Genomic DNA, 27,938 nt, shown 5'->3' with positions numbered 1-27,938 from the left:
ATGGCAAAATTTGCAGACGACATGGAATTGTTTTGGTGAGTCCAGGCTGGGGAATGAGAGTGAAAACTTCAGAGGGACCGAGCTGGAAGTTGTGTGAATGGGCAGCTCAGTGGCAGGTGACATTAACTGTTGACAAAGGATTTGAACATCTCATGCACAGTTCTGTGTTCTAAGTTCAGTAACCGCCAGTGAAACATTCTCTGGGGTTCCCATGAAGAGCTGAGTGACAACTACTCCCCATTGAAATGGAAACTTGGCAAATTCAGAACTGAACAATGGAAATACTCATGCTTGTCACAAAACAGGGGAGTTTTTAAACAGGAAATTTGCTGCTGTTGTTGTTTTTTTTTTGTTTTGTTTTTTTTTTTTACAGAAAATATTAAACCCCAGAAATGTTCAGCCTAAAACTTTTGACTGAAAACCAAAAATGTCTCTTTGGAAAAGTTTCCCTGCTGCCTTAGGGGACTTATTGTTTGGGTGTCTTGTGTGGCAGTTGTCCTCAAACAGCTGGGGTGTCTAGCAGGATTATATCTCCCACTCTTCTGATACCGGGGTGCCCATCCTATGGCCTGCAGTCCATATATGTACGACCAGAGCATTTTGTAAAGTCTGCAGGCCACTTGAACACAATCTACTGATGGCCAATTCAGGGGCGCTGGAACAATTTTTATAGTGGGGCTGCTTAAAGCCACTGAACCAAACATTAAACCCTGTATATGATGGAAACAACTTAAAGCCAGGGGGTGCAGAAGCCCCCCTAGGTCCAGCACCCATGGGCCAATTCATTAGTGTTTTGGTGCGATGTTTACATCATTTTAGTTTACACATGTGTGCAAATAGATAATCCTGTACATAGAAACAACCCAAAGACACAGGAAACAAGCTGATCTTAAAATATAAATCAATATCGGCGACTTTAAAGCTTATTAAAATGTGTAGAAATTGGTTGCCCCCACTGTTTGGTTTACATGGCCCTCCTGTGTAATAAGGTTGGGCACCACTGTAATCTGAACCAGTAAAATAATTTCTTATGGCCCAAATCCTTGGGAGTTAGGTGTCTAAATACCGTTGAGGATCGGGGACTGTGTTCCTATATACAGCACGAGCCAGGAAAGCAAAACCAAAACGTCAGACTGCATAAGGGATAAGATAGATTTTCAGTTTTTAAGGCCAGAAGGGACCATTTTTATAATGATATATTACAATTAATATTGAGCAGCACTTTTTGGTTAAAAGTCCTCTCTCCTATATGCTTAAACATCTGATTGCTTCTTTGGATTCTATTTTCTGTGCTAGGTCTCTGTTGAACCAAGAGAAATTCCAAGCAGCCCGTTGTTACAGCAACTGTGGGTATGTCTGTACTGCGCCTCAGAGAGTGCACGCAAGCTAACATGCTACAAGTAGTAACGTGGACATTGCAGCACCCGTGGCAGCTCAAACCAGCTGGCCGTCTCCAAGCCTGCGCGACCCCTGGGTCCAAACTCATGCAGCTACCCAGTCACTGTCTGTGCTGCAATGTCTAAATGGCAAGTTTTAGCACACTAGATCTAGAGGAGCTAAAGTGAGTCTGCCTACCCGGGCTGGGAGGCGAGCTCCCAGCAGCAGTATAGAAATAGCCTGTGTGGCTTAAGGCTAGGTCCACTTAATGTAAGGGCTGGTTTACCCTTAAAACACTACAGCGTAAACGCGACCTTCACTGATGGGAGGGAGTCTCCTGTTGGCGTAGGCAATCCCCCTCCCCGACAGGCAGGAGCTAGGTTGACGGAAGAATTCTTCCTTTGATTTAGCACTGCCTACATAGGCACTTAGGTTGGCTTAACTACATCGCTCAGGGATTTGGATTGATGACAACCTAATTTTCTGGTGTAGGCCATGCCTAAGGCACACCCACACGCAGTGAGTTATTCCCCTTCCTGGGGGGAAGTCATCGCATTAAGCATTAGGGAAGAGGAATGGTAGAAAGTTTTGGCTGTTGTGGGTGTGCTGCTCTGGGTTCTCCAAAAAGAGAAGTCTGTCGCCTGAATAGATGACACTCTATGGATCCGCAATGTCCCCAGATACGTCACTGATGAAGTGTTGCAAGGGCAGGGGACTGTTATTGAGCCCAAATAGCATACCAGAGAGTTAAAATGTCCATAGTGTGTTTTGAAATCTGTCTTCCATTTGTCCCCTGCCCAAATGAGTGTTAGATTGCAAATCCTCACAGATGTAGTTTGATAAAAACCTTTGCAAATTTCCTGTGAGCCAACAATTGTGGGATTCACAGCAGGGGGTTATGGTTCCAAACAATCACTTTCTTCAGGGGCCAATTGTCTAAACAGAAGCATAGTAGAGTCCCACATTTCTTCTTCCCCAAAAGGTCCTGGAAACCCGTGGGAAATGCAGAGTAGCTAATAAACCCTTTGGACCAGTTTTCATGACTGTACGCTGGGAGAGCCAAAAATTCTGGTTCCAACAATGTGTAAATACAGCCAAAGGTAACTTTCAACCAAGGTTGTAGGTCAATAGGGCAGTCATAGTCCTGGTGCAGAGGCAACGAGTCCACATTTCTTTTAAAGGTATCCATGTAATCCAGGTATTTATCAGGAATGCCGGGTGTCCAAGTCAAGAATGGTGGAGTAGGTCCAGGGGTGGAAGCTGGTTCAAGGAACCCCAACATTTTCAGTCATTTCCATTCAACAACTCCAGTAGGGGTATCCCTGAGCCAGGCTCATGTAGTGAGGGCATAGTTCACACCTGGTGTGGAGTGTCCCTCTTGCATATGGGCCACTGCTTTTCTGCAAAAAGTTGAACCACCTTATGTCACATGCTGCATGTGATAATTAGGCCCAGTGGTTGGAGCGCAGGTCGCAGAGAGGTGCAGGGTTGTGCCTAGGCTAAGAGTGGTGCTAGAATCAAGGACGAGGGACACACCAGAGTCAAAACCGAGATCAGAGTCCAACAACAAAACAGAAGCAGAACCAGAGCCAGAGTCCAAGTCCAGTCCAGAGGTCGAAGCCGGGTGGCCAGAGACCAAAGATCAGCCAAGGCCATGTCAAGCCAGAGTCCAGATACAGGCCGAGGGTCAAAGACGGGTAGTCAAAATCTGAGGGCTTGAGGAAGATCAGGAGGAGGAGGCAGTGCGGGTGCGGGTGGGTGGAGGGCCTGGAGCGAGGCTAGAGAAGGGCAAGGAGAATACTGAGCCAGGGTTGGTAACCAAAATCTGGAGCCAAGGGTCATGCCAAAGTCATAGCCAGAGAGCGGAGCCAAGAGTCAAGCAAGATTCAAAAACGAGGAACTGGAGAGCAGGGCAGGACAGGGTGGTGCATGCAGATGGGAACCAGGATGACTTACAGGTTCTCCTAGGCACTGCCCACCTGGATACCTAGAGACCCCCCATCAGGGGTCTCCCTTCCTGGGAATAAAAGAAGGAGAGCAAGCTGACAAAGCTGTCTCTGACCCTGGGGTCCAAGCCAAGGGGAGCTCCCATCCAGGCTATGAGCCAGGATCCCATCACCATCCCTGTTCATTTTGCACTCAGAGACCCCCCGAGCAGGAGAGGAGAATAAAGGGTAGAAAGTGAAGGTGCCCCTCGGGGAAAGGGACAGAAAATAAAGATGCCCCTGGGGGAAAGGGACTCGCCTGGGACCCAGTCCAGTTCCCAGATCTACCCCCAGTAGTGTGTGACCAGGATCGCAGCCCTTCCTCTGTGTCTCAGACCCCACCTGCCAGATGGGGAGGATCCTTCCTTGTCCCAGGGTGCTAAGGGGAGGGTTTCATTTGTGGATGGGAAGGGTTCAGATACCATGTGTGTGGCTTGGGACCCAGGTGGGGGATGGTCAGACATTCACAGCGACGGGGTGACATGGGCCATGGGGAGGTCTGAGCAGTGATGACAGGGGAGGGGCTCCACATCAGGCCACCCCTCCCAGACTGCAATGGTTACTGAGGATAACCCCTGGCTCTGAGGATGCTCTCATTTCTGGGCCAGCCCCATGGCCCTGACAGCTTGATGCTTCCGAAACTGGTCTCTGGGCATATGGGAAGGGACCTTATCTGGCCTGGCCTGAGCTCCAGGAGCCGGGTTGGGACATGGTGGTGGGAGTGAGGTGCTCGGCCTGGGTTTCTCTCAGTGCTGTGGGGTTTATGTCCACTCCCCCGAGCCCTTCTCCCCCAGGCCCAATGAGAAATAGCAGTACCTGCGGCAGGGACTGGGAGCTTCTGGGCATGGGAAGGGGGCCCCTTCAAGGCTGTCCCACTCAGCACAGCCCCTTCAGCTCCTTGGGAACCTGATGCAAGCACCGGATATAGAAGAGGTGGGCCATTATCGTCGCTGTAACCTCCTACTGCTGCAAGGGAACAAGAATCAGTCAGAGACTCCGACAATCATGGCAACGAAGGGCATTAACGGCAATGCGAACCACCAAAATTTCCACCCCAAATCTCCCCACGTCTGAGGGATGGATTCCCCCACCCATCCCCTGCGATGAAATCTTGTCTCCTCTCTAGTGATCTCCAACCCCACTCCCACCATTGTGGAATGAACTCCTGCCCCCTTCCTCTCAGTCCCTCCGTGAGAGCTCTTCTACCTCCCAACCCAGCCAGGGATTAAACTCCGCTCCCCAGAATCCCCTCAGCCACCCTCTCCCCATACAGCTTAGGGGCTGGAAGGCTCTGGGCAGTAGTGCTGTGGGGTGAGAGGATGTGGACAACTTTCCCAAGGGACCCCCTTGTTGTTAAGGTGATGCCATGGACAGTAGCTCTGGAGAATGGGGCACTTCAGCAGCCTCTGCTGACTGACTCCTCCAGTTCTGCCAGAGCAGGTGGTGGCTGGGATAACATGATCCTAGGGCCCTAGGAACCAGTCTGAGGCCCGCAGGCGTATGAAAGGCTCACAGGGAGAGTTGGCAGCCCCTAGCATGAGCAATAGGAGCGTGTCATGTTGATGTGATGCCTGTTAGGAAATACCCAAGCTGGGTCTGCTCTGCTTTGAGCTGCTCAGGGGACAAGCTGGCTCCTATCAATGGCACCTGCCCGGGTTCATCCTCTCCTGGCTCCCAGGTCAGTACATGGGGATGGGATGGGAGTGACTGTAAATGGCCTGGAGGTCCCTCCCCAACTGATCCTTCTTTGGTTACCTCATTCCCTATCAGCTGGCCGACTTCCCCCAGGATGGAATATGTTAGCACAAGCCCAACCTGGCTGACACGGAGCTGGGGGTCGTGGATGGCCAGAAGCACCACCTGGAGGAAAGATCTTTTCTGGCCTTCCGTGAAGATCTCTCCAAAGACCTAAAACCAACAGTACCAGAGCCCTTGTCAATTGCCCAGAACCAGGCTCCAAATCCCTCTAGCATCTCACAAGGTGGATAAGAGTCCTGGGGCAGCCAACCTTTGGGGTCCCATGGACCATGGAACGCCCCCCTTCAGTAAGAGGTAGCAGGCACTGAGGAATAGCTCTTTCTGGTGCAGGATTCGCCACAGGTGCCATGACAGGCTGGGAACATGTCTGCGCAGTCTGGAACCCAGCTCACAAAGACAACAAAGACCCCTTACTGCTCCCAGCAGCGCTATTTCCTGCATCTCACCTGCTAGAGGTTAGGGGCCTTTTCGATCTGCTTCTGTTCCTGTTCCCCACCCCACCAACAATCCCACGAGCGTCACACATGGTGCAGTGACTCAGCCCAGGAAAGGATCTCAGTGTCCCTCACCCAATGCCCAGGGCAGGGGCAGGTCAGGTTCTGCTCCCTGACTGGCCATGGTGCTGGAAAAATCCCACACCCTGTCTGTGCTTCCACAGGTGCAGGGAAACCAGCGAGGATCTGGTCCAGCAATGGCTGGTGTGAGCTTCCCAACTCATTGAGCCAAGGTCTCCCCTCTCAGACACCAGGGTGTCAGCCAGGGAGACAGTGAGCAGAGCCAGATCCCTGGGGATACAATCCTCCATTAACTCAACCCCTGATGGGATCCCTTTTCTGCCACGATCCATAAAACACACACAAGCCTGGACCATTAGCAAGGCTCCAACCCAGGGTCCTCGGCCTCTTGCAGCTGAACACTCTCTGCTGGAAATAAGTATCCGAGAATATCAGGGTTGGAAGGGACCTCAGGAGTTCATCTATTCCAACCCCCTGCTCAAAGCAGGACCAATCCCCAACTAAATGATCCAACAGATTTTTGTTCCAGCTCCCTAAATAGTCCCCTCAAGGATTGAACTCATAACCCTAGGTTTAGCAGGCCAATGCTCAAACCACTGAGCTATCCCTCCCCCTCCATAACACACTCACTGCAGGGGGAGACAGCTCCACACCTGAGCTGCTGAAATGCACTGGCGGAGAGTCCTTACCTCCCCCACCCTGGCCATGTTCCTGTATGCCAGGCGCTCGGTGTCTTGGAGCCCCTCCCGACACCACAGATCGCTCTCCTCTCTGATGTTCAGCCCTGGGGGAGAAAGACACACCCATTGGGGAGGTTTGGTATCCGGCTTTAGTGCCTGTTTCCTTCTGTTCCCTTTGCTGGGTGAACACTGGCCGGGGTCCTCGTGGCATCCGTGGCCCAATGGACTGGCAGGGTCCCCACCAGGTGGTTTAGTACCTCAAGCAGGATTTGTCTCATTCATCACAGTAATCATGTGACCCTTACGGTCACTGTGCTCTGGGAGTTGGTGCCTGTTAATGGTGGCGTCTAATACTGAGAACCCCCCACACCCACTGACATAAAGATCTGACCCTAGCTACCGAACTGGTGACATCCTACAAGCTTTGCGTCCATCCCCTGTAGTCCTGCCCCTGCCCTCATGATGGGCTAGTTCCCTCCACGTGTCTAAAGAACTCCATTCCTGTCCCCTCACCAGCTGGCAGCCCCCTGGGTGGACTGATTTCCCTCCACTGGTGGACAGAGCCAGGCTCTGAGGTAAAGCAACCAATTTCCCTAGCATGTTCGTCCCCTTCCTCTCTCCCTGAATTAGGGAGATGAGTGTGAGTCATCATCTAAGCTGGGGTCAGTCTCAGAGGAGGAGGCTTCTTTCTGTAAGGTCCCTTGGCCAGCAAGTGGGGGCCCAAAACAGAGGCCTTCTTTCCATCGGGGTCCCTATGCCCTGCTGCAGTTGGTCTAAGAGCAGAGGCCTTCGTTCTATTGGTGTCCCAATGGCCAGCTGGAGCTAGTCTCCAAGGGACTCACTTCTACGGGGTCCCATTGCCCAGCTGGGTTTCTTACCCCTCCTCTGCAGCAGGAGCCTCTGCAGCCAATAGACCCCATACCTGGCTTGCCCACTGATGTCGTTGGCTGGGTCTGAGATGTAGAGACCCAGCCGCAGCACAAAGTTGCCCGCCTTGGGGAAATCGGAGGAGGTCTGGTGGAGGAGGAGAAGGGGGGAATCCATCAACATTCTGCCTTCAGCTCCCCAGTTCCCCTGGGACAGAGCTCTGCTCCCATCCATATGTAGGAGGCGCTAGGGGAGAGGAACTAGAGCCCCCTTTCTCTCTGCCCCCAAGGGAGCTTGGACTAAAGGGACCAGGGCATGGGCCCTCTATGAGCACTCACTGCCAGGCTTCTCTGGAGTAACAAGGGCAGTGAGGCCAGGCACGTCCCTGCCAGCCAGTGGCCTATGGAACATCACAGTCCTTTAGGGAGCCAGGGGGGACCACTTAACCAAGGGATGAGGAATTTGACTCAAGCCCTGGCTCTGCAGGATGCTGGGGTCAATGGTCACTTACGTCAAATCCGGAGAGGGAGGTGGCAAATCGGAGCAGGGCAGTGCTGCTTCGTATGGCCCAAGATCTCTCCTTGGTGTTCCTAGAGTCGAGCCAGAAATAGACATGCTGTGGGAGAAGAAGGCAGGGGAGGGTCAGCGGTCAGGCATACATGCTCTACAAATGAGCCTCTCCCACTCCACATGGGGCTGAGACCTCGTCCTCAGCGTGGAACATCTGACTCCTCATGTGGGGGTTCATGACACTGCCCACGTCTTGCTGGGCACAAGCTGCCACTGTCTCTCCAGCCTGGGACAAAGCTTGGCCTTGGGGCTGGTCTATTTGCTCTGAACCCCTGATCCATCAACAGCCCATCAGGATCGAGGCACATGCCCTGGGCCCCCAGACCCCAGCTCCAGAGGCCTTGGTACGATGGATAGAGGGGTCGTGAGGACAATCCCTCCGGGAACTGCCGTGTCTCTAGGACAGAAGAGCTGATTCCCTGAAGCTCCTCCTGTATCTCAGGGTCTCCCTAGAAAGGAGCCAGTAATTTTTCTCAGAGGCCTGTGTCCCAGATGACACACGGATTTCAGTCTGTCAGTCCCCAGCCAGGCCTGGAGCTCACTGTTAGTGCTCAATGGAACTGTGCAGAGCTCTGGCTGACAGTCCCAGCTCCTTCCCTCTGTCCCCCCTTCCCATTCATCGCCACCCCGGATGGCGGAAGGGCCCCAACATTGCACTGGATTGAGGGCTCTGGGAAACTGTGTCCACCTGGGTACAAGCTGGGAGGACACAATAGAAACATGGTTCTTCTAGTCTCTCCTTTGCAGCCCTCCCACAGGGTTTATGGGAAATTCCCCCCCACCCAGACCCTCCCATTCTGCTCACCTCCAAGAGGTGCTGCAGCTTGTCTGTGGTGGGGGTCTCGGTGAGCAGGTCACTGAGCATGGTGTCCAAGGCTCTCTAAATAGGTGTTGTGCAGAGCCTGAAAGAAGAGGGAGCACCCGTCAGTCATCGTACATGGGGCTACCCTAGTCAGGGGATCTGGAGGATTCTCTGGGGAGCCCTGGCCAGACCCAAAAGGTACATCCTGGCCTCTGCCATTCACATCACTCCAGGGACACTTAGCAGGAGTTCATGGCTGGATGCTTGCTGGCTCTTCAATCCTTGCCCTTAGCAGTTCTCTGTGCAGGGCCTGGTACCCAGCAGAGTATGGAACAGCCAAACTGCAATGGGTGGGAGGTAGGATCCCCGGGAGAGTCCAGGCAGCGGAGCAGAGAGTGAGGAGAAGAGGGAAGGCTGGGATCAGCCACAGAGGGGTAACGCAATCCCCTCTGGAGGGAAGGGGTCCTCCCTGACAGTTTGTGTTGTTCCCCCCAACCCCTCCCTGCCCGGGCCTGTTCCCAGCTCTGCTCACCCCTCCCCTATTCTCCGCAGCTCCATCAAATCAAGGGAGCAGGGACCAGAGGCCGCTCCTGCTCCTGGGACAGAGAAGTAGGATCATGACATACCTGGAAGTGGGTGGTGTCTGCCCAGTGCCCATGGTGAAGATGGTGTAGAGTAGAGCCCGCAGGAGGCGTGACTCCAGCTCCAGGACAAGTGGAGGCTTCAGTTTGCTGGAGGGAAAGAGGAGACCGTGTTATGCACATGACCCTCCTCCCCTGCAGTGATCCCCTCGCTATGGCCACTGTAACGTTACGGGAGTGAAATCACCCCCCAGCCAGGAAAGAGGGGATGTTCCCACCTCCTCTGCTGGGGGATGCAAACAGCCATGGCTGGAGTTAATCTAGGCCTGAGAGGATCTGCACCAGGGTTAGGGCAGCTGGATGGGAGGGTCCTGGTACCTCTAGGTTGCAAACCGCGGCCATGGAGCTGGAGAGGATGGAGCTCGGCACAGACTCCATGGGCAGATTTTCAATCAGCTTCTGAGAGACCCCAAGGAGATAAAATCTCATGTGAGATTCAGGGCCTGCAGACCCTCAGGCGCTTCCCAGGGAGGAGGCCAAAATGCTCTGCAGAAACAGCCAGTGTCACCCCAACCAGCTAGGCCCCCCATTCCTCCCATCCATCAAACTTACTCCTTCCTTCCCCCTCTCCCACCCAATTCCTCCCTCCCCTCAGCTGTCCCTCTGGCCTTACAATTTCCTGAATGCCAGCTCCCCATCAGTGTCAGAATTTCCCCTTCCCTGCTCCCCTGCCCTCATCCCCAGGAACCCCTCCTCCTCTCCTTACCCCTCCAGCCCCACTAACTCTTCCTCCCATGTCTGGCTTCCTCACCCCAGGGGCCAGGCACAGGGTCCCACTCACCGCAATGCTCTCCACAAGGGCAGCTTTGGAGAACTGTGGCTCCAGAGTGTCCCGCCCCTGCTTCTGTGCCGAGAAGCACAGACGTGGGATAGCATGGAGGAAGCGGAGCTGTTTGGCCCTGTCCTCCACCCACTAAGAGTGGGATTGGTGGAGAGAGAGAGAGATGGTTAGGTAGGGACCTCCCCACCCCACCTACACCAGCTCCCGGGCTCAGGAACCCCATGGAGTTGGACAGGGAAAGCCGCCCTGCTTCCCCAAACCAGTGTCGCCCTGCACAGACGGGGTTGTAACTGGGACAGTGTCTGCGGGGAGCGGACACCTTGGCCTGCGTGAGACGAATGTCCCCACTTTGGGGTGCCAGGTAACATGGGAGAAGTGCCCGCTATTGGGGGTGGATTCTCTGGGACAAGACCCCCCAGTGTGGGTGGGGATGGAACAAGGGGCAGGACAGACTCGGGGGCAGCGCAGCTGGAAGATTTTTGTACCTCAGCTCTGCCCTGGAGGTGCTGCTGGATGACCCTGATGGTGTCTTGTTCAGGGGACACATCCTCCTCCTCCTCATCTCCACCTCCTCCAGCTGGGCACTGAGGGTCTCTGCACCAGGGAGAGAATGAGAAAGGGTCATCTGTGCTGATGCTGTGGGAATGCAAGGTAGAAAAATGGCTCAATGTCCCCCCTCCTCTTCAAGAAACCCCACGGCATTGAGGGCCCCACCCTGCTCCTCTCAGAGACGCCTTCAGCCCCATCAGCCTCAGGGCCCTGTGGCCATCAGCCCCCCATCCCAACATCATCAGGGGAGGCTGGAGCTCCCCCAACTCTGTCCAGCATCCCCTGCCACAGGGTGTGGCTGGGCCACTCCCACTGGTGTCAGTGGGGCTCCTGTTGCTCAGTCCCGGTGCCTTGGTGAGCCAAAGGGCACACACTGGTACTACTCCCCAATGCCCCTGTCCTCCCCCGTGTCCCCTGGGTCTCCCCTCACCTGCAAAGAGGGAACCTTGAGCCTCAGGGCTGTCAGACCCCACGGAGGGCTGCTGGCCCCTCGGGAGAAGGAGGAGCTGCTGGTCCCCGTGCCAGAGTCGCCCAGCTCCTGCTCTGGGCTGGCTGGGGGCTCCTCAGTGGCCAGGCAGGTGGATGGCTCCAGTTGGGCACTGGGGAGCGGCTCCTGGCTCCTCTGCTTCCTGTAAAGGAAGCCGCAGAACTGCCTTGCCCGGCTGCTGCCTGCTCCTGGGTCCCTCCTACAGAGCATCACCCTGGGCCACCTCCATTTGGGGCCAGAAGGTGCCTCAGGGTATGGTAAGGGAGCTGGTGTCTTCCTCCTCCTCCACAAGGCCAGGGAGCTCCTCCTCCTCGCCTGGCCACTGGCCACTGGCCTCTTCCCTGCCCACGGGGACAGAGGGGCCGCTCTCCTCCTGGGCAAGCCAGCTGCTGCTCCCTACCGGCTTTGGAGCCACCTGCCCGGCCTTCCTCCTCAGCATCCGCCTCAGCCGCTGCATCCTGGGAATGAGTGGGGAGCAGCCATGAGTCTGGGTTCAAGGCAGCCTCTCATTAATGTGCCTGCCTGTTCCTCCATCCACCTCCCCTCCGCTGAGGCAATTTCTCCTCACCACACACCCCACCCCAGGGCACGGGGGCTGCCGTCCTCACCCACTGGCAGCAGCTCACAGCACAGGCTGCTCTCAACGCTCCCCCTCAGCCCTGGGGCCCTGTGACACCAGGGGAGTCTCGTCCTTTCAGAGCAGTGGGGCTCTCCGTTAGTTTGGACAAGCAGCTCCCTCCACCCCAGAAGGTCCCGCTCCCTCCCAGGCCAGGGAAAGAGCAGCACCCGGATTGTCCCCAGCGACAGTTTACAAGGTGCCAATCCTATGAGGCAGGTATCGCCCTCAGTTCCCACTGATTTCACTGATTCGGGGTAGGGGTGTTCAGCACCTGGCAGGTTCTGTCCTCTCCAAATACTCTTGACACAGGGAACAGTCTCCTGCAAGGGAAAGGCTGGGGGTCCTCTTGCTGGGCCATTCCCAGCACACTGGGGATGGCTCTGGAGAACTCCACTCACCTGCTCTAGAAGGGAAAGCGCTGGGTGGCAGATACTCACCGATGCCTAGTCTCTTGCCCTCCTCCTCGATCTCCCACATCCAGGTGGGCTGGAAAGGGTGCTGTCCAATGCCCTGCCAGCAGAGCAGGGGGTATAAGCCTGGAGATCAAAAGTGGCTGTGAAAACAAGATGATGTTTTATTGCCAGGGGATGGATACACCCAGGCTAGCAAGCCGGGGTTCACAACACTGACCTACAACCAGCCGCACACCTCCCATCTCCAGGTCTCCTCATACCTCATGCACATTCCTGAAGCGTGACGACCCAAGGGCTATAGAGGAGTGTCTCCAGCCCCACTGATGGAAACAAAGGTCTTGTCAGGAGAAGCCACTGCCTCAGGGTCGCAAACAGAGTCAGGGATGGAGCCGGGGATGGAGCCTTTGTCCAGGCTCTCGCACTAACCACTAGAGGAACACTCCCTTCCAGAGCTGGGAAGTGCCAGCGGGACTCGATTCCCAGTCTCCCTGGCTCTGAGTGTGACCTGTTGTCGTGACTGAGGCAGGGGGTTGGGAGTCTGGACTCCTGGTTTTCATTGGTGATTTTCTTCTACTCCCAGCCTCCCTGGCCCTGAGTGTGACCTATGGAGGTGGTGGAATCTTCATCCTTAGAGATTTGTAAGGCCCAGCTTGACACACACACACAAAAAAAATCATCTATTTTAAATTAAGGGAGAAATTTATGAGAATCTCTTAGATAATTTAAATAAAAGAGGAAAAAATAACATGAAGTGGAACATGTTCACTGCCAAGTTTTAAAGACAGTCACACCACTGACATGATAGCTAAGGCCCTGCAAGCAAAGTTAGCTGAAACACTAACCCAGCTTTGGACAGCAATAGCTTCCTTGGAAGGTGCAGAAACTATTGTCTTCCTTTCAGTTTATTCAAAGAGTTCAGTTCAATGGCTGGTTCATTGAAAGTCAAGAAAGCCATTGGGAGTTCACAAAACAGACAAACTTCTTTTCTTCCCTCAATCTATGGATAAAAACTAGGTGCCAGGGGATGGATCTACGAGTTCCTAAATCTAGAATCATGTGGAGACCAGAACGTATCATTTCAATTCACTAACCACCCTTCAAATTTCCTTTGTTTAAGAAATCAGTGTTAAATGCAAAACATTTTGATTCAACTTTTTTCTTATGCTTCTCTTTCTAGCTGTAGCATGACCTTGGTGCGTGACCAAAGAGAGGTCACTCCTTTTCACTCTCCCTCTGTGTCATGGGGTTGGCAAAAATTCTCTAAGTCCTAGCAGGCTAGAGATTTAAGCACGTCAGGCATGTTAGAACCCTTGTGCTCGAAAGGACAATAAGCAATGGTTGTTTGGGGCAAGAATCCCAACAGATTTGACACTTGTCCCCCATCCAAAGCCAATAACACATCTCTGTATCTACAATCATGAGTTAGACATTCTCAGCACCCCTCTGTCTCCCGCAGCCCTCAGGTGTTCCTTGGATTATGGAGGCTTGGTTGCTAAGAGGACTGGAATTTTTTGCGGGCTTCCTGGGTTTCCCTAGCCAATAAGGGTCTCAGTCTGGCCTCCGAGGCGCACACCCCGAGATACTAAAGATCAGGATGGACTGATTTCACTCCAAGCTTTTGTATTTGTATTTTTGAATTATTTTCCTAATGAAAGATTGATGCTCATGAAATTCGTAGAGCTGGCAGATGACAGAACAGGGAGCAATGATCTCAAGTTGCAGTGTAGAAGGCTTGGATATTAGGAAAAACTTTTTTACTTGGAGGATGGTGATGCCTTTGAATTTGCGAGGATAGAGTCCCCCATCTTCTACTTAGAGCCTATATTTTTTCTTACCTTCTACACAGATGACGATTTCTTTCCACACAATCAACACAGTAATGAAAACAATCCTGGAGAAACTCCTCCACACCAACCGTCTCTTGGTCCTCACCGAGAGACCGCGAGATGGAAGCTTGCTGCAGCAAGGCTACAGGGGTCTCCGAGGTTCCCCCTGCCCCGCACCCCTGTCCTGCTGGGCTGTTGTCAAGGGAGCTCTGTGGGGTCACACCCGCCTCATCATCTTTGCCCAATAGGCTGAGTTCCTGCCAAAGGCCTTTGTGAAGTCACTGCCACACTCACCTTTCCCTTGCAGGCCTGATGTCTGCCCCTGGCCTGCCCGGATGGATGTTTGAGCTGCACCCTGGATCTCCCCACTTGCTCATGATTGATTCTGGGGAGCAAGCAGGCCACCCAGTAGAACAGCAGAGTCTATTCCTCATCCTACACTGGGTTTTCCATACAGATATACATTGTGAAACTATTTGATCTCCTAATCCATCCTCTATTTCACTGGCTATGAAATTTCACACACTTACCACCATATTAAGCCCAATTGCTTGTAATTCATGAAAAGGTGCCAAGGCACCTTCCAGAATGATAACCAGTTGTGATGTGAGGATACCAGGAAACAGAGAATCCACCTCTTCTTTGGGTAATTTGTTCCAGGGGTTAGTCTCCCTCACTGTCAAAAATGTGTGCCTTACGTCTCATTTGAATTTCTTTGACTTCAACTGACAGCCATTGGTTCCTGTTGTGCCTTTCTTGGCTAGATCGAAGTAGCCCTGACCCGTGAAATCCAATTTTCCCATCCTGATGGAATCCCCCCAGCCAGTAGGGTCCTTCTAGCTGTTTGTCTGCTGGGCTGGGGATATCAGACACACCAGAGGCATGCAGAAGAGAGTGCACTGCATGAGCCCTGCGTTGGGCTCAGGGGTTTGGCCTTCGTAACTTCTGCTCCAGCCACATCTCTGTGTGCCTGGGCTCAGGGCTTCTGACCCCCGTGGTTGCAGCCAGGGCTGGGATGCTGAACTCAGGACTTTCATGCCCCTACCCACTCCTGCTCACACTCTGGGTGCCTGGGCTTGGGGCTTCTGCCTGGCATCTGCAGCTGGGGCTCAGGGCTTCCCTTGCACTTCCTTCTGGGGCTCAGGGCTCCATTTTTCTGGATGCCGCCAAATTGACCCTTGAGTTAAATTGCCAGGGGACTAGTAGGTAGGATCCCCCAGTTGAGGTGCTCTCAGACGCAGGGACCCACCCGCACATCTTAGAACCTCCTCTAACTTCATAAAGATTCTTGTCTGCTGCCCTCAGAGCCCAGGTCTGAAGGCAGCACGGAAGTGAGTGTGGCAATGCTGTGACCCCCTCCTAGAACAACCTCTGAACTCCCCCACGATCCCATTTTGGTCGGGACCCCCACCAAACGAAATGTCATTGAGATGGACGTGTTCCCAAGGAATGTGTCAATTTCAAGGAATCAACATTTCCCAGCTGAAAAAAATCTTCTCCTGGAAAATTTTCAATTTTTTTCAGAGCGGTGGCCATGTTAGTCTGTATCAGCAAAAACAATGAGGAGTCCTTGTGGCACCTTAGAGACTAACAAGTTTATTTGGGCATAAGCTTTCGTGGACTAGAACCCACTTCATCACATGCATGGAGTGAAAAATACAGTAGCAGGTATAAATACACAGCACATGAAAGGATGGGCATTGCCTTACCAAGTGGGAGGTCAGTCTAACGAGACAATTGAATTAAGAGTAGGATACCAAGGAAGGAAAAAACACTTTTGTTGTGATAATGTGGGTGGCCCATTTCAAACAGTTGATAAGAAGGTGTGAGTAAGAGTAGGGGAAAATTAGTATGGGGGAAGTTAGGACTTTTGGCTGCAGAATTTTATTTCATTTTTTAATTAGAGTGTGTCTTTTAGGTTTTGTGGCACACACGTAGAGAAGTTTGCAAGACATTGCAAACTTCCAGCAAGAACAATAACACACAAGAGCCCCAAAATCAGAGGGAGAGAATGTAAGCTACTGCCTATAACAGAGAGGCACAAGTCTCTGGGTACCTGCTGACTGACTGCTGCTAAGCCCCCACTGAGCTGTCTAGCATGCAAGTAGGTCCAGGAACCATGCCCAAAATGTAAAGTTGCAGTATTCAATTTTAACACAACCACAAATACACCAGAGCCTCCAAATTTTCTGTTTTACAAGGTCTCTCCTTGTTTTGGAACACTGAGTTCTAAACACACCATGGGGAATTTAAATCAAATTTCAGCTACTAATTAGTATGTGTTTGGAACAATCACTGGTGTGAATTCGGTGTTATGTTGTTGGTTTCTTTAGGAAATTTGGGGAAACAGGAGCACTGGGATAGCCTATTTCCACCCCCCCCCACACACACACACACTGCACATTTGCTGCCCACTGGTGCTGCCTGAGCAGGAGCATTGTGACATCAGAGATAATCCACCACTCAGGGCTCCCTGCCTCCAGCTCCTTGTCACACCTGGGGAGAATGACTAGCCCCCGGCTGCCAGGGCAACAGCTACCTGTGACAACTGCTTGCCCCCTTATTACCAGAACATCATCACAGAAAGGAAGTTTGTAATGAAACAGGACCAGATTTGGATAAGCAGGACAGCCGCCTGCTGGGCTCATTTGGGTTTGTACTGTGGTACGGTACACTGTTTCTTCTCAAAGGGCCAGTGTTTGCTACTTTCCTTAGTAAGGGCTAGGTGAAAATAAGATGCAAAATTCCTGCTCTTTTACTTGGATATTGTTTATCTGGTTCTTACACATTCAGGGTTATAGCTTAGAACTTTCACTGAAACTCAAGTTGCATAAAATGACTTTTGTTTTAATACAGTTTAATTTAATTACTTTCAATACTGTGGTCAGCACAGCACTGAGTGGTGAAAAGGGAGCTTCACAAAGATAAGAATAGCAATAAAATATATACTGAAAACAACAGATGATTAAGAGGTTCATTGTTTAAACAGCACTTATATAATAGTTTTTCTTTCTATTAAAAAAACTAAGGAAATTAACAAACCAAAACCCCTTCATTTAATGTTTCTTAGTTTAGCTTTCATCAATAAATTAAGCTGTCAAATAATTTGGATATACAAAGTCAAGCTTTTAAAAAGGATTAAAAGATTACAACCTTTAGCATTCTCAGGTTAGCAAATGTCCAAATAAGTGTTGCCCTGGCACCCTTAATTCAGTTGTCTTGGTCCTTTGCGTGATGATGCAGATTTTAATTACATGATCCCATGATATTTTTTTCCCGTCAGGACCCTGCCTTATTCAGTGTACAAGATTTTCTGCTCTGGGGCTGTGTATTGAAGGAGTCTGTTGTCTGTAGGATCCCTGCCTCATTTATTGCAGAGTTAATGTTGCGTGGGCAATGCTCATTCTGGTATTTCCTAACTTGAAAGTGCTTGACTTTGAAACCTTTTAATCCTTTGTGTATTTTCTATTTTTTAAGGCTTACAACACTGATGAAACCAACCTTTATGCCAAAGGGTATTTTTTTGTTTGTGACATATCTATTATTTGTCTGTTTAGTGTCAATAGTGTGTACTTTACAAGACAGAAAAATTAAAGGTACTCCCTAATACAAAGACCTAAGGAAGATGGACACATACAAAGAAACCAGCATGTGTAAGGACTGGGAATTTCTTTTTATCTCTTTCTTTTGAAGTCATTTGTACTTAATTATTATTATTTATTAGTAAAGAAAGGGTGGTGCATTGGGGAAGTTGTGTGGTGAGGATGTTCCACGCAGAGGGAACAATATGGAAACACACGAAGAATGGAATGGGAGAAAGAAATACCCATGGTATTGGTGCTAACTGTACTGGTAAAGCAGAAAGAGAGGGAGGCGATGTAGAAAAGGACAAGATTGCTGATTATGGCCTGTCTCTGTAAATAGCCCTGTACTGGGGTGGTTTGGTATTTTAAGGACTGGAGGCCTGAGCTCAGCCAACCCTAGCAGCTAAGAAGGCCCACCTGAACACGGATCAGCGGATTCTTTACTGATCATCTGGGAGCAGAAGAGGAAGTGACTGAGAGAATTGCAGGAGCTGCAGAGAAAGGAAGGAGCAGCAAGGAGGGCTAGAGACAGACTCTGGCAATAACCTTGGAGGAAAGACCCCGAGAGCAGAGACTAAGGCCAGCAGCAAAATTGCCTTATGCTGTTCTTCTCCTTTTGGTTAGTTGTCTCTTGGAAAATAAATAAAACCCAGCTGGAAGGGCCAGTGAGACTGATCTGTTGTGAGTGCAGCTGTGGAGTCTGGAGGAGGGAGAGATGGATTGCAGGGTGCTACAGACCACCAGGGGATGCTTGGGAGAAGGTCATGAGCAGGGGAGGAGTGGGGTTTGGGAGGAGACTGCTCTACAACAGGGCCAAACGGGAACCCTGAATTTGTGCACCCACCTTCTTTCCTGATGTTTCAAGTTCTAAACTCCAACCTGGTCAGAAGGCGGTTGTTCAGAACCATTCATAAGTCACATTTAATTGGGTGGCAAAGTTTCACAGGCACAAGGTCATGCTCCCAGAGTTCAAATAAATTGGAAAACCAGCACCATACGTTGCATGTAGCACCCTGGGCCGGCAAACAGGATGGAACATGGCAGGTACCATTGCTGGAGCAGGCTTGCTGCATGCCGGGGAACAAGTCATGCTCTCCGCCACACTGTTACAGCCCCTTGGGAATCAATGATGAGAATGATGTTAAACCTACTCAGGACCAGCACAGTATAACCACATAATAATGCAAGGCTGGCCATACCTTGACCTTCCCCTGGATAGCTCCAACCTGCCTCGTATGACAGGTGCTGGGTCAGGGAGCCAGGGGATGGGTTCTACATCAGCCACAGAGCCCATATCTCCTCAGTGGCAGAAACCTTTGCAAAATTTTCAAAGATAATGCATCTACATGTGATTATCCTCTGTCCCCAAGAGAAATATGGTATATTTTAATGAGTCTGCCCATGCTTGTCTTGATGATCAGAGCTAAAAAGTGCAACAGGGATTCTCTCTCAAAACGATGCTATGCCAAACATTAAAACATACTTCCATCCTATACTTTGAAATCAAGAAAGACAACATCTCTCAGAAGGTAGGAGTGAACATTATTACCTTTACAATAGAAGTGAAATCTCCTTTTGTTTTTACATCAGGAAATAACTCTTTTCAGGTCACCTTGCCCAAGACAGAAATGTCCAGAAGTCAACTTGTTGATTATTTGAATCTGAAATGCAGCCATATTTTTCTTTCAGGATAAAATTATAGTCTTGACAGGGCACTCCTCTCTTGTGAAGACATCAGAAGATGTGGGAACAGAAAGGAGATTGCTCTGAGTCTTTCACATGACTTCTCTCTCGTAGTCCATACCTTGGGTGACTTTCTGAGTGGATTATTGTCATGTTCTCTGTCATGAGAAACTCAGCCCAAGCACAGATATTGCCCAATGCAGCTATCCACTAAATTGCAGGGGATATTACACCTAAGAAAAAAAAAACTGGGTCATTGAAACTAATGGGAATTTTGCCATAAACTTCAGTGAGGCCAAGATTAAATATGTGGGGAGTGATGGTTGATCATTCTCACTGGGGACTCTTCTAAACCTGGAGGTCATTTCCCTGGGTACACAGGTCAAAACTCTGCGTTTTCAAGGCACAGTGTAAGGCTCAGCTCTTTCTCTGACTGCTGTGTGGAGGTTTGATTGTGGTGAGCTGAGTCCAATGAAAATAAATCATTTCCGTGAATTGAATGGGCTTTCAGTGATATGGCCAGCTCAGTTGCTCTACTGAGCATTATGTAGAATGTGTTTACATTCCTCTTTTCTCTGATGTTTTTAACTCCATCTTTCCTTGAATTATATAAAGGGGAATTCAACAGCCTCTTTTGAGAGAACTTTTTGCTTGCAGATAGATAGATAGATCTGAGCTGTATGAACAGACAGAAGAGCTCTTTTAGCATCAATCCTGCTCTTCCTTTAAAAGTGGGGGTAGGAAATAGTTACATTATAGCAAATTTCTATTAAGCTATCTGATCTCTGGTTCAGAGTCTCTCTTGAGAAGGAATTTGGTCTGCAGGGGCATTTGGCTTCACCGGTCTTTTTATGAAACACTGAATAAACACACAGTAATTGCCAGATTGGATCAGACCTGAGCTCCATCTAGTGTCTTGTCTCTGATAGTGGCTACTACTAGATGTTTCAAAAGAAGGTTTAATGACCTTTAATAGTCAGATGTGGAATAATAAGCCCTTCCCCGCATCTCGCCCTGAACTCTAATAGTTAGAGATTCATTTAAGCCCTGAAGCATAATGTTAGTATCCCTTAGGCATCCAGATCCATATACTATGCTATATAAAGCTGTCAAATCCCTCCAGTTTCTTTGTAGTTCTGCTTAACAGCACTCCTAGGATCCACAGACATTTCCCAACTTCTCAGCTCACCCATAATACAAGCTCAAACCAGCAAGGGGTACTGAGCATGCTGCCCCCAATCCAAAGAAACATATAAGCACATGCTTAACTTGAAGCAACTTTAAGAATGTAAGAAGCCTCATTGAAATCAATATGTTTAAAATTCTGGGTGCTCCACTACAGGAAAGATGGAGATAGATTGGAGACAGCCCAGAGGACAGCAACAAAAATGATGAAAGGTTTAGAAGCGGTAGGGGATGGGCTAGATGACCTCTTCAGGCCCTACGTTTCTATGATTGTATGAAAAGATAATGCAGCTGCCTAAATGTTCTGCTGGACTGAGGCAAGATCCATGCAGGATGAAGCCCTAAATGACCTATTGTTCTTTGCTTGGACACATTTGATGAAAGAAGTCAAGTCCTTCTTCCTTGGTACCTTCTGTAGAACTGCACATTAACCAAGCTGCCTTTGAAGTTGAATAATCATTTTATTTGTAATATTTGTCTGAATGCCGACTGACTGGCATGCTATTTGGCCACAACCAAAGAGTGGGTAAAGAAATAAATGACACGTGTGTGTATGTACGGCATGTGTATGAATATGTACACACACACACACACACGTACACACTTTTTCTTCGTCTTTGGCCACAATAAACATACCACACATACATACCTGCTGATCACACTCGATGTTCTCTACCTTTTAACTTGTCAGGGGTGTTATGAATGAGAACCACAACATTCTCATAATTTCACAAACTGGAATGTGCGACATGAGCTAAATACATTTAACTATTATATGATTTGGCAATCACTATTGTGACATGGGGTGAGGAAAGAGATGCAGTGAGGATATTCACATAGGATGAAACAGGTTTACAGGCAGTTTGATCCCAACTCAATAATCATAATAGAATATTATTATTCTTATCTCTATAAAGTTAGGTTAAAAGGTAAATCTATTGTGACAATATTTTTTTCTTATCATTATAAATATATGTTTCTGAAAATATGTTCATTGTGGTTAATTTTCTCATAAATATTCGCCCCTGGCTACACACTTTTAGTCTGATCATTAGAAGTGTATGTGTGGTAATTTTTCAGCAGCCAAAGAACAAGAAGCTTCAGGATTTAGTCAGCATGGCTGTAGTGTCCAGAAGGGATACATTTGGAAGTTCCATTTTTGAACTATTTCCTCAATGAATGTATGTACATACTGTGTACTGCCTGGTTGCCAATGATTTAAAAACATGAAGGCAAATTTCGGTGCTGGAAACTGTCACCCAATAACCAGAGAGTGTGATGCAAACTGTGTCTTCCTCCTACCCATGTTATTGTTCACAGGCATAATGGAGATCCACGGATCCTAAGTCTACACTAATCAGTGAAATTAAAATATGAGCTGAATCAGGGTCAAAATGTAAATCAGACTAAATAGCAGGATAATGCACTTTCCTAGAGATAAAGGATTTTTTTTTCTCCCTTAGAAGAAGTGAAGGAGTTCTGGGTTTTCCCATCAGTTGTTACAGGTTCCATTCCATAACTCAAAGGGTCTCTCTGCATATGACCACAGTTCTTTATATTAGCATACACCATTCACATAAGAACTAATGCCTTCCTTTATGGTTGATCCCGCAGCGAGCACCCAAGGCTGAATGAATGGCTGGAGGAAATTGTATGGCAGTGACCGAGTTCATTCTCACAGGACTGACTGATCGTCTGGAGCTGAAGGTCCCCCTCTTCGTGATGTTCCTAGTGATCTATGGTATCACCCTGGTGTGGAATCTGGGGATGATGGTTATAATCAGGATCGATCCCTGACTTCACACCCCCATATACTTCTTCCTCAAGAATTTGTCCGTCGTGGATGTCTGTTACTCCACAGTCATCACTCCCAAGATGCTGATGAGCTTCTTAGCAGAGAGGAAAGCTATTTCCTACACAGCTTGCATCATCCAATATTTTAGCTTCATATTGCTTGCCATCTCTGAGTGCCTTCTGCTGGCAGTAATGGCGTACGACCGTTATGTAGCCATCTGTAACCCGCTGCTGTACACAGTCATCATGTCTCCAAAGCACTGCCTACGGCTGGCAGCTGGTTCATATCTATGGGCCTTCCTGAACTCTGTGATACACACAAGCGGTTTGCTAAGATTATCCTACTGCCACTCCAATCTCCTGAATCATTTTTTCTGTGATATGAACCCACTTCTAAAGCTCTCCTCTTCTGGCACCTATGTCAACGAGCTCCTTGTTTTCCTCTTTGGCAGTCTGATAGAGGTGATTAGCATTGGGACCATCCTCATCTCATACATCTTAATTATTGCAACTGTTCTGCAGATCCGCTTAACCGACGGCAGGTGCAAAGCCTTCTCCACCTGCACCTCCCACCTGACGGCTGTCTCCATGTTCCACGGGACAATTCTCTTCATGTACTTCCGACCCAGCACCAGCTACGTGCTGGACACAGACAAAATGGCCTCCGTGTTCTACACGGTGGTGATCCCCATGCTGAACCCCCTCGTCTACAGCTTGAGGAACAAGGATGTGATGGATGCCCTGAGGAGAGCAATAGAGACAAAATTGAGGGCCCATTTTCCCCCAAAGGGTGTCATAATAGGACAACCAAATCCTTCAATGGCTGCTCTGCACACATAGGGCTTGGCTCCACTATGGGGTGGATCAATGCTGCAGCGATCGATGCACTGGGGGACAATTTAGCAGCTCTAGTGAAGACTCACTGGATCGACCCCGATTGCTCTCCCATTGACTCTGGTACTCCACCAGAATGAGATGAGTAAGGGGAGTCAACAGGAGAGTTTCTTCTGTAGACTCAGCGAAGTGTGGACCCAGCAATAAGTAGATCTAAGCTACGTCTATTTGAGTGTCACTACTAACACAACTCAAATTATGTAGCTTCGATTGACCTGTTCCCTTAGTGTAAACTAGGCCATGTGCTCTGATTCAGAAAGTCCATAAGCACATGTTTAAGCATGTCTCCCTTCGGCTTCAGTGGGACATAACCATATGTTTAAAGTTAAACATGTATTTAAGTGCTGCCTCAGACAGAGATGCTTTTCTGAGCAGACACCTTATGTGCATAAAAAGGCCATGTCAGTAATTAAATGATGGTTTGGCTCCCCTGTACCGATAGTAAAATACTTTGAAATTGATTTTTCAGTGTAAGATGTAAGAGTGTGATTCAGATATTGCTTAGAATTACTGAATAAAAGGGAAAAGTTCACACTGCAACCATGGAGTCATGAGCAATAACCAGGGCTGGTTTGATACTCCAAAAACATTGACAGATATTTGTTCAAATAAATGTTGTGATTTTGCTTCAATCAGATCCACAGCCCAACTCATCTGTTTTCCTGGAGACACTTGTGTCCATGTAATTATGTTGAAAACTTTGTCTGTTGAAAGGGAGAATGTCATGAATGCTCACTCAGATATAATATTTTGTCAGTACTCACACCAAAAATCTCCCCCGCCCCCGCCCCCACCCCCCACACACGCACATAACTCTTTGGTCACCTAAATTACCTGGTCTTTAATTGCAACTCCTAAACTCACAAACACATACAGACACATTTTCAAGGATAGTCATTGTTGGTGAATGCCACAGTTATTGAGATCTCAATGTAAAAGACCTTGGGCCCTATTTTCCTAAGTGCTGAATACTTGCAGCTCCCCTTGACTTCAGCTGGAGTGATGGATCTTTTATTTCTGGAAATGAGGGATCGAGGGGACTGAAGTTGGGCACCAAAATCACTGGCCAGATCTGAAACTTTTGGGCATGGCGAATTACAACAGTGAATACCTAAAGCACCAGTCACCTCAGGGTATGTCCACACTGCAATGTATGCCCAGGATTTGAACTCATGCTCAAGTCAACTCAAGCGCCCTTCCATCTCCACATAAATTACACTAACCAAGGGTTCAAAGCCCGGGTCCGAGGACCCCACAGTGATAGAAGGTCTAAGCCTGAGTCAAGCTAAAACCCAGGGGTTACATTTTTTATTGGTTTGCAGTGTAGATGCAGCCCCTCTGGACTCCTGCTCTGGGAGTTAGCCAAAAGTATCCCAAAGGCTGAGTTTCTTTGTCCTCTGGACAATAAAGTGTTCCCACACTGCACCACGAACAAAGAGCTAGAGTGGTCACATTTTGGAAGTGTGCCAGCAACTCTGGGATCTGGGTGGTTGAAATGGGGATCACATAATGCCGTGTAGATGCTGGAGCCCCAGTTTCGGATCCAGGGTACAACAATCCCTAACCTGGGGTTACAAATGAGTGTAGATTCTCAAACCCGAGGTTAACAAACTCAGGCTCTGCAAATGTGAGTCCTACTAGCCCAGGGCTTACATTGCAGTGTAGACATGTCCTCAGAGAGCTAGTGAGTCACTGTGGTGTGGCTGTGTGTTCAGCACAATGGGACTCTGGTCTCAGTTTGTACCTCCAGTCACGACTGTAAAAGTGAGAACATTGAACTACGGGCAAGTTTCAACCACCTGCCAGGCTCCTGCTAAGATTCTTTGATTTCATACGTATGACGTAGCAGAGCTCCCCTTAGGAAATGGAGAGATTGAACTAATCTGTGGAATCCCAGCCTAACCCCTAGGCCTGCTGCCTTTCAGACCCAGTCAAACATTTCCCCACTTTTTCCTGTAATTTGCTCTCTTCTGCCTCTGTCTACTGCCACCCCCTTTCTGCCCTCACCCATACACCGTTTGGTTTTATCTGAGCCCAAAACACAGCTCAGACCCAGGGCAGGGGACAGAGCAATTTTCAAGGCTGAGGAGCCTCCTGCATGGCCTAGAGAAGCAGCGGAATCCCAGAGCTGTGCAGGCAGAGGAAGGGGGCAAAGAACAGAGCCACACCCAGCTACCAGCACCAGCCATCTTAACAGAAAGCATCACCCAGCCCATCGCACAGAACCATAAAACTAATCATACGGCATCAGACCAATGGTCCATCTAGCCAAGTGACCTGTCTTCCACAATGGCCAATGCCAGATGTTTCAGCGAGAATGAACAGAACAGGGCAATTATCCAGTGATCCATCCCCTGTCATCCACTCCCAGCTTCTGTCAGTCAGAGGTTTAGGGACATCTATAGCATGGGATTGCATCCCTGACCATCCTGGCTAATAGCTATTGATGGACCGATCCTCCAAGAACTTATCTAATTCTTTTAAAAACCCAGTTATACTTTTGGCCTCACAACATCCCCTGGCAATCATTGTCCTCTGCAGAGCTCTACTGCTGACAGTTAAAATTCTTCTTATACACCTCAAACATTGGCTTGTGTTTTAGGAACTGAATTCCAGACCCTAGGTTGTTATATACTTTCATTGAAGTCACTTGAAGTCAAAGGAGCTACACAAATGACAGCAAATGAGGATCTGACCCTGCAAATAAGGAGTTCTACTGATATATCTTATTTTTATTACTTCGTTTATCCAAGGGAAGGTCAAGAAGTGCCTTAAGCATGCTATATATGTGCCTGTGTGGGACAAAGCTTTCCAATCGGGTAAGGATCTTCAATTCTGCAGACAGAGGCATAAAATTCAGTGGCCGGAAGCTAAATAAACTCAGTCAAGATATGAGGTGCACCTTTTCTTCCTGAGGGTAATTAATTATTTAAACAAATTACTTATTACTGCAGTGGATGTTCCATCATGTAACATCTTAAAATCAAGGCGATATATCTTTCTAAATCATATATTATAGCTCGAAGAGAATTCATGGGCTCGATGGATAAATTAAGGGGTGAGGGACTTGTGCCTGTGTTATGAAGGAAATTCAACTAGATGAAGATATTATTCCTTTCAGCATGTTTAAGTCACTTTAAACAAATCTAGGAATCTGAGTCTCTTTATGTCTTCCCAACACATCTTGATCTCTGACCTATAATGATACAGAACAATAACCCTGTTATCTCTGTTCAGAATATGACATTTCTTTCAGCAGCTATTCGCACATCCCATAGCAGTGTGGAAGTGGAGACACTGAGCGAAAGCCTGGGCTTAACAAGGCACGTATAAATCTGGAATAACTTCACAGATTTCACTGGCTTAACGATGGCATAAGCGCCTGAGCCAAAGGTGCTGAACTCAATGACAGCTTTCCATTGACTTCAGATCAAGGCATAGAATTTGATGCACTACTTAACTCTTCCTTGTTGGGAAGAGTCAGCTCTGCCTATATCTCCTCCCATCCTGAACCAGGAACTGGGGGTCTTGCCAAGATGCTCCAATACAATGCAAGGTTCTCTTAGTCTCACTAACTGCAAGAAAAGAGAGTTCCCAAAGAACAGCAGCAAAAGGGTTAAGAAGAATAAACTTTAATTCTACAGACACAAAACTATACTTGTCTGCTAACAATGCCCATTGCAACTGACGTTCAAGGTATGTCTTCAGATGCTGGTATTTACATATTCCCAATATAGTTGATTATCGTCATTATGTTTATACCCAAGAGCATATCTAGTGTTGCAGCAGGTGAACGAATACTTTGATCAATACTGAGAGCAAAAGGCCAAACAGGAAGGAAGGGCCAGCACTCTGGGTGCTAGCCTGGAATTTAGAAGTCGAGTTAAATTCCTATCTCTGCCACAGATTTGCTGTGTGACCTTGGACAAGTCACTTAGCCCCTCATTTGAAATTCTGTAAAATGGGGTTAATAGCACTTCCTTATTTCACAGAGGTGTTCTGAGGACACAGTCATGAGAAGGCTGTGAGATACTCAATCGTTGCAGTATCTGGAGCCATATATGTCCTTTAAACACATTGCAAATACCTTACTTATGTTGGGGAATGCTGATCCACATGAGCTGTCCCATTCACTACTGCAGGAATAAGATGTCACCCCTCAATAAGAGTCCAGTGATGTGGCTCAGACAGATGTAGAAAATGGTTACCATTATCAATAAGAACATTCCTATAACCGAGCCATAGGGACGCCTTTGGTGTGGTGTGTGTGTGTCCTTTCTGATAGATATCACGCCTGACATTCATAGCACAGGGCATTTTTGCATGAAAAGGAGATAGAAGGGAGGGGAGTTGAATTAGTAAAAGAATTGTTTCATACGAATTCCCAAAGGCCTGCCCCTTCCTTTCCTCTTCTGTGGCAAATATCCTAAACTCTGGATTGAGACATGAAAGATTCCATAGGCCAGATGCTTTGAAAATGATCCACTAGCTGATTCAGAAATGACCATTAAAAGAAAGAGAGACAAGCTATGGAATAAAGCTGTGGATAGAGGTGAAAGCATTTGAAGAAAATCAGGGCCCAGTTGTGACAGGGTGTGGCCAGACTGCAGTATTTTGTGGCTATACTGTGCTGGTGTAATGGCCCTGAGTACATTTAACATCATTACATAAGAACATAAGAACGGACATACTGGGTCAGACTAAAAGTCCATCTAGCCCAGTGTCCTGTCTTCCACAGTAGCCAGTGCCACGTGCCCAGAGGGAATGAACGGAAAAGGTAATGATCAAGTGATCCGTCCTTTGTTGCTCATTCCCAGCTTCTGGCAAACAGAGGCAAGGGACACCATCCCTGGCCAGCCTGGCTAATAGCCATTGATGGACCAATCCTCCATGAATGTATCTAGTTCTTTTTTGAACCCTATAATAGT

General features: G+C 48.8%; 1 pseudogene; it reads left to right on the top strand.

Moving 5' to 3' along the window:
* Positions 1-22,956, top strand: LOC140912590 (olfactory receptor-like protein COR4; annotated as a pseudogene).
* Positions 22,957-27,938: the final 4,982 nt, after the last annotated feature.

The sequence above is a fragment of the Lepidochelys kempii genome, chromosome 6 (genome assembly GCF_965140265.1).
Source record: "Lepidochelys kempii isolate rLepKem1 chromosome 6, rLepKem1.hap2, whole genome shotgun sequence".
NCBI lineage: Eukaryota > Metazoa > Chordata > Testudines > Cheloniidae > Lepidochelys > Lepidochelys kempii.
Note: the sequence above shows the minus strand (reverse complement) of the source record. Positions and strands in the feature narration are given on the sequence as shown.